The following is an 8,281-nucleotide window of genomic DNA, read 5'->3' on the forward strand; positions in this document are numbered from 1 at the left end:
CATGTCCGTGATCATATCCGGGACCCAGAACAACCTTCGGTACATCATATCACATAAACTCATACTACCAATCGTCATCGAACGTTAAGCGTGCGGACCCTACTGGTTCGAGAACTATGTAGACACGACCGAGCCACATCTCCGGTCAATAACCAATAGCGGAACCTGAATGCTCATATTGGTTCCTACATATTCCACGAAGATCTTTATCGGTCAAACCGCATAACAACATACGTTGTTCCCTTTGTCATCGGTATGTTACTTGCCCGAGATTCGATCGTCGGTATCACCATACCTAGTTCAATCTCATTACCGGCAAGTCTCTTTACTCGTTCCATAATACTTCATACCGCAACTAACTCATTAGTCACAATGCTTGCAAGGCGTATAGTGATGAATATTACCGAGAGGGCCCAGAGATACCACTCCGAAACACGGAGTGACAAATCCTAATCTCGGTCTATGCCAACGCAACAAACACCTTTGGAGGCACCTGTAGAGCACCTTTATAATCACCCATTTACGTTGTGACGTTTGGCAGCACACAAAGTGTTCCTCCGGTATTCGGGAGTTGCATAATCTCATAGTCTGAGGAACTTGTATAAGTCATGAAGAAAGCAGTAGCAATGAAACTGACACGATCATAATGCTAAGCTAATGGATGGGTCATGTCCATCACATCATTCTCCTAATGATGTGATCCCTTTCATCAAATGACAACACATGTATATGGTTAGGAAATATAACCATCTTTGATTAATGAGTTAGTCAAGTAGAGGCATACTAGGGACTATATGTTTTGTCTATGTATTCACATATGTACTAAGTTTCCGGTTAATACAATTCTAGCAAGAATAATAAATATTTATCATGAATTAAGGAAATAAATAATAGCATTATTTTTGCCTCTAGGGCATATTTCCTTCACCACCTGCTAGACACGACTCACCACCGCGGAGGGAACGTCTGTACATACCAGTCCACCACGCGCGGTAGCACTGGCAGTACCGTCGGCTACTGCAGTATCTAGATGTCAACCTATCGCGCGGTTGGCATCTGGATCCGCAGCGGATCCTCATTCCGGCAGTGCCGCACTCAGCGCAGGTGCATGCCGAGGAGGCTCGCCGAAGTCACGCAGCCCTCGCTCCGGAGCAGCAGACAATGTGTGCCTACATGCTAGACTCCCCCAACTGGGAGCGCTGGTTCGCGCTAGAGCACGAGGAGGAGCGCCGCCGAGGCATCCAGGTCGACCATGTCGTTCCTCCGCCGCCGCACGAGATTTTGCCGAAGGAGGAGGAAGAAGAGGCGGCGTACCAAGCCACCTCGAGCTAGCCCTGCAGCACGCGCTGGAGGCGAGCAGGATGAAGGAGGACGCCCATTGGGATGGGCTGGAGCACGCCCTCACCTTGCCGGCTGCGGGGGACTCCGTCCATGCCCCGCTCTTCGTCCCGCCTCCGCAATCGTTGCCGTTGCCCACCATCGAGCCCAAGGCGGAGTGGGAGCCCACGCCGACGCGAAAGCGCTCGCGCCTCCGCCCACTTGGCCGGAGGAGTGCTACACGTGGACCGGCAAGCTCCGCGAGTGGATGAGCGCGCCTCCGGTCCACTACACCGCGACGACGGAGGAGGATGCGGCCCACCTTGAGCGTTGGAAGGCGCATTGGCTCACCGAGGAGGCGGCCGACAGCGAGCGGCAGATACGCCGGGAGCAGGAGCTGCGCCGTGACGAGGAGGCATCACGCCTTGAGGAGGAGCGCTCGGTGAGCCGCAATGCCACCGCCGCAGCAGACGCCGGAGGAGGCTGCCAGGGCAGCCTACCAAGCGGCATTCGGGTGGGCTGGGCCACCTCCCGTCTTCATCGACCTCACCGGTGGCGATGGCGACGGCAAGGGCAACGCGGACGTGTAGTGCAGCGTTTGGGCGTGGACTTTTTTTTGTTTTCAACTAGCAAAAATGCCCGTGCGTTGCAACGGGTATGAAACTATCATCATAGAATCTCACCATCCCCGTTATCCTTCCACCATTTCCCTATCATCATGCAAGACGCCCTTATGATTTCACCATCATCGTTGCATGAGCCGCCCCATATCATCGATGCACTCAGGCCACATGTGCACATCCGCGACGCTCATGCTGCCTAGCTCCTTCGCCTCATTTGTGACTATCACCACTGCCTCCACATCCTCCAGCTCGCCGTAGGCATCCTAAGTGGCGGCAGCAATTGGGTTGGCACAACCAGAACCATAGAAACTTAGTTTGGAAGACAGAGAGCCAAGGGTTCGTAGGGTTAGGGGTGTCGATTGTGATCATCGTCGATTGATTGCAGCCATTGTTTCCTTTTTTGTGAAGAAAATGGTGATCGTTTGGTTTGAGATAAAAACCAGGTGGGGTCACCGAGGGAAAGGTGTAACATGCGAGATGAGGATGACGTATATGAATTTTAGGTATGAGCAATCGAGGCTTGCCCCAGAAACAATCCTACCATTTTTTGTACTCGCTTTGTTTACTTTTATAAGACGTTGTACACAATTCAAACATCACCTAAAACAGTTCAATGTCAAACTGCCTGAAACATCTTATAAAAGTGAACGGAGGGAGTAATAAAAAAACAACTTTCTTTCTACGTAAATAGGAGAATCACGTCTGGATCCATCTAAAAACAGAATCACGTCGTTGAATCATTTTTTAGTATTTTTTAAATCATGTTTTAATTTTATAAAATGTTCGTGCTTAAAAAATATTCAAAATTCGAGTACAATAGCTCCTATTTTTTAAAAAATATTGTTCATATTTTACAGAAAGTCCAAATTTAAAAACTTGTTTCTTTTTAAAAAATGATCGAGTTTAAATTTTGTGTTCACAACTTTGCAAAATATTCACGTATGTGTTTGGATCAGGTGCTGCTGCTTGTATTGTTTAATAATAAATCAAGATTTGGAAGCTGACACGCGAAGTTGTCTAGTGTATTGGATAACACGTCCCATTTACCTCCTCTACCACCCCGGTACGATTCCTGATGTCACACTTTTCTTTCTTTTTTTATTTTTTGACAAGAGCACACTTTGGCGCTGTGGTATAGCGTCCGCCAATGGGCCGGCCCATCTCGGCTTGCTATGGCGACGTACGAATTTTTGTTACAGTTTTTGTATCGGACCGGCAGACTAAATTTTGTACCACCTCGAGTAGCCACAATTTAAAATATGAAACGACACCCAAGCGGGACGAAACCAAGAATATCACCTTGTTTTAATAGTAGGTATAAATTAATGTTTAATTATATTTTAAGCGGACTTTTGCCGGCGGTTGACTGACCACTTATGTTTAATTAAGTTTTTATTTATGTTTATCTGTGCCACGTAGTTATCAAAAAAATTTGAAACTAACAAATTTGGTTCTGTCTTTCGTCGAGCGCACCAGCCGACCCGTATGAAAAACTGGACGCGCCCGTCCGCCTGACCGATCCAAACGGACAAAAAACAAACAAACCGTGTTTTCGTTTGGGTCGCCCGGTTGGAGTTGCTGTTAGGGTAAACAAAATGTATATGTTTTGATCTGAGAAAATATAAAATAAAAACGAAATGCCATAAAATTCTTAACCAACTAGTGTTGGAGTTGGACCAAGTAACAACACGTAGAAAGGCCCGACCCGGCGAGCGACAGACGCCGCAAAGGGTCATCATCATAAGGAAAGAAATAGAGTGGGGACAGGCGACGCGCAGGGCATACTTGCGGGATGGGTAGGAAATCGACCCCGTTTGCTCCGTCCGCGTCGGCGGCGGCAGCTGGAAGAAAGCGAAAAGGATCCACCTTGGCCCCGCTGGCCTCGTCGTCCTCATGCACGAGCGCACCACCTCGGTCCGCATGCTGCACCCGTTCACGCGCGACGCCGTCGACTTCCCGCCCCTCCTCACCATGTACCTCCAGGTGATCACGCAGAAGGCGTCCCTGCTCGACATGAACGCCGCGGTGTGCAGCAGCGTGGCGTCCTCCGCGGACTCCATCGCCGTGGTGGTATGGTTCCCCTACACGAACGTGGTGCTCGCCGCCGACCCGGGCTCGTCAGATTGGGAGATCCTCCACAGAGGATTCTACGTTGGATGCGCCCTGCCCTTCCAAGGAAGGCTCTACGCCACCCTGTCGTGCTCGAGCGAGATCGTGCAGCTATACCCTCCGAGAGGCAAAGCTGTACCGTTGGAGAACCATGTGGTGATTGCTCACGCTCCACATTCTGTTGACCGCAGAGTCTGTAGTTTTTACCTCGTGGAGTCCGGTGGAAGGACGCTGCTCGCCGTCCGGCAGCCGTGGAACGCGTTGGACTGGTCGCGACGAGTAGTCTGCAGGCTCTACGTGGTGGATCTGAACAACCAACACTGTAATAAGCTTATCCTGGTGAAAAGCATAGGTGACACCGCGCTGTTTCTCAGCCGCGACCGATGCCTGTCTGTTTCAGCCAGGGACCTCCCTTCCTTAAGCAGCAACTCCATTTACCTCACTCTACCATCGGACCCCATTGTGGTGCATTCGCTGGCAACCGGTTTGTCCGAGAGATTGGCAGACTCATGCCAGATACACGACAGGACAGAGACGATCCGCCCCTCTCACTAGTAGAAAAAGGACCTAATATGAGACACATTACTGTCGGTTTGGTTTTGAGCCGGCACTAATATGTCCAATAGTGCCGGTTTCAACGGCTAGCCGGCCGTTCTCATTAGTACCGATTCGTGGCGAACCTATTGTACCGGTTCGTGTCACGAACCGGTACTAAAGAGGGTGGTGGCAGGGTGTTATCAGTCTGGGGCCCGTCCAGCACCTTTAGTACCGGTTCGTGGCACGAACCGGTACTAAAGGTCGACGTACATAAACCCTTCGTCCCCCCGAGCCACTCTGTTTTTCCCCTTTCCCCTCACTTCCTCTGTTCTTCCCCCTCTCTCCTCGAGCTCCTCACAAATTTTGCCTAAAATTTGTCAAGATTTGAAGGCCCCCATCCATTCAAATGATCACAAAGGTTAGCAACTTTGTCCTTTCAACTCTCATTGCTAGATTAGCTCTTGCAATGCTTTGTATAGTGATTAATTTGGGAGGAATAATTATATTTGCTAGTATTTGATTTATATGCAATTTGAGCACAAAAATAACACTTAGTTTGCATATGTAGGTGTGGTTTACTTAGTGCCTTCTAAATCTCCGTCGTAACCACCGTCGATCGCCCGCACCGTCCCGTCGCCGGCACCACCTTCTGGTGAGGCTCTTGTTCATGAATGTTTTACATTACCAAATTGATGTTTATGTGATTTGGATATATAGTTACTCGTATAATTATCTTACCCGTACGTTGTTTGTTATACATAGTGCCATGGTTTTGATATCCGTCCCCGTCGGCCCTCGTCCTTGTTATGATTCGGATGTGGTATATTCTCTTTTAAAACTAGTTGTTGCATTTCGTGTTTATGACAAATTATGCCCATCAAGTTGACATAGATATTTTTATCTAGGAGGTATGTGAACCGGAAATTCCAACCGACCCTATTGTCGAGAGGTTAAATTTAGTTGAAAGAGAAAACGAGTATTTGAAAGAAAAATTGAAAAGAATTGAGGGGGAGAAGATGGAATTGGAGTTGCATGTTGCCGATGTCGTCGATGATCACAAGATCAAGATGGAGAAAATGAGGTTGAAGATTAGAAAGATTAGAAAATATGCCATTGATAGTGTGGCTTGGTATCATTATGTTGTTGGATCAATTGTTACCTTAATTGCGATCTTCATCGCATTTGTTGTTGCATTTAAATTCTTTAGCTAGAGAGTTATTTGTATGTTGCATTTAATTAAGTGTTGTATATGAACTTTATGTATGAACTTGTATTAATTTGGTCTATTCGGTGTTGTGTAATGAAGATGAGCCGACAATGGATGTATGATGACAGATGCTCTCCCGAGTTCATTAATGGCGTGCATACTTTTCTGCTTGCCGCTGAGGCAAACAAGCGGGCGGATGGTTTTATGCCTTGTCCATGTGCTGGCTGTAAGAATGGTCACAGTTACTCTACGTCAAGAACCATTCACGTCCACCTATTTGAGTCCGGTTTCATGCCCCACTATAATGTTTGGACCAAGCACGGAGAAATAGGGGTTATGATGGAAGACAATGAAGAAGAAGAGGACGACGACGGCTATCCTGGCCATGGGTTCCCTGAATACGATGATACAACAATGGGGGAAGAAGCTGAGCCGGCAATGCAGAAAGAAGCTGAAGAAGAGGCATCAGATGAGCCCGCTGATGATCTAGGTCGGGCCATTGCCGATGCAAAGAGAAACTGCGCAAGTGATCTGGAGAGGACGAAGTTGCAGCGCATGTTAGAGGATCACAAGAAATTGTTGTACCCGAATTGCGAAGCTGACAAAAAAAAGTTGGGCACCACACTTGAATTGCTGCAATGGAAGGCAGAGAATGGTGTATCTGACAAGGGATTTGGAAAGTTGCTGGTAATGATAAAGAATATGCTTCCAAAGGACAACGAATTGCCCGAGAGTACGTATGAAGCAAAGAAGGCTGTCTGCCCTCTAGGGTTAGAGGTGCAAAAGATACATGCATGCCCTAATGACTGCATCCTCTACCGCGGTGAGTACGAGGATTTGAATGCTTGCCCGGTATGCGGTGCATTGCGTTATAAGATCAGTCGCGATGACCCTGGTGATGTCGAGGGTGAGCGCCCCAGGAAGAAGATTCCTGCCAAGGTGATGTGGTATGCTCCTATAATACCACGGTTGAAACGTTTGTTCCAAAACAAAGAGCATGCGAAGGCGATGCGGTGGCACGCAGAAGACCGTAAGAAAGACGGAAAGTTGAGAGCACCCGCTGACGGTTCGCAGTGGAGAAAAATCGAGAGAAAGTACTGGGAGGAGTTTGCAGGTGACCCAAGGAACGTATGGTTTGGTCTAAGCGCAGATGGCATTAATCCTTTTGGGGAGCAGAGCAGCAACCATAGCACGTGGCCTGTGACTCTATGTTTGTATAACCTTCCTCCTTGGTTGTGCATGAAGCGGAAGTTCATTATGATGCCAGTGCTCATCCAAGGCCCTAAGCAACCCGGCAACGACATTGATGTGTACCTAAGGCCATTAGTTGAAGAACTCTTACAACTGTGGAATGGAACAGGTGTACGTGCGTGGGATGAGCACATGGGGGAAGAATTTGACCTAAAGGCGTTGCTGTTCGTGACCATCAATGATTGGCCTGCTCTCAGTAACCTTTCAGGACAGACAAACAAGGGATACCGCGGATGCACGCACTGTTTGGATGATACCGACAGTATATATTTGAATAGTTGTAAGAAGAATGTGTACCTGGGACATCGTCGATTTCTTCCGAGCAGGCATCCCATAAGAAAGAAAGGCAAGCATTTCAAAGGTGAGGCGGATCACCGGACGAAGCCTCGCCACCGTACTGGTGCTGATGTACATGATATGGTCAAGGATTTGAAGGTAATCTTTGGAAAGGGTCCTGGCGGACAACCTGTTCCGAAGGACGCTGACGGACGCGCACCCATGTGGAAGAAGAAATCTATATTTTGGGACCTGCCATATTGGAAAGACCTAGAGGTCCGCTCCGCAATCGACGTGATGCACGTGACGAAGAATCTTTGCGTGACCCTGCTTGGCTTTTTGGGCGTGTATGGGAAGACAAAAGATACACCAGAGGCACGGGAGGACCAGCAACGTATGCACGGAAAAGACGACATACATCAGGGTCAGGCCAGCTACGCTCTTACCAAAGAAGAGAAGGAAATCTTCTTCGAATGCCTGCTCAGCATGAAGGTACCGTCTGGCTTCTCGTCGAATATAAAGGGAATAATAAATATGGCAGAGAAAAAGTTCCAGAACCTAAAGTCTCATGACTGCCACGTGATTATGACGCAACTCCTTCCGGTTGCATTGAGGGGGCTTCTACCGGAAAACGTTCGATTGGCCATTGTGAAGCTATGTGCATTCCTCAATGCAATCTCTCAGAAGGTAATCGATCCAGAAATCATACCAAGGTTACAGAATGATTTGGTGCAATGTCTTGTCAGTTTCGAGTTGGTGTTCCCACCATCCTTCTTCAACATCATGACGCACGTCCTAGTTCACCTTTGCGAAGAGATTAACGTTTTGGGTCCTGTATTTCTACACAATATGTTCCCCTTTGAAAGGTTCATGGGAGTCTTGAAGAAATATGTTCATAACCGTGCTAGGCCAGAAGGAAGCATCTCGAAGGGCCATGAAAATGAGGAGGTCATTGAGTTTT

Source organism: Triticum aestivum, chromosome 6B, assembly GCF_018294505.1.
Source record: "Triticum aestivum cultivar Chinese Spring chromosome 6B, IWGSC CS RefSeq v2.1, whole genome shotgun sequence".
NCBI lineage: Eukaryota > Viridiplantae > Streptophyta > Magnoliopsida > Poales > Poaceae > Triticum > Triticum aestivum.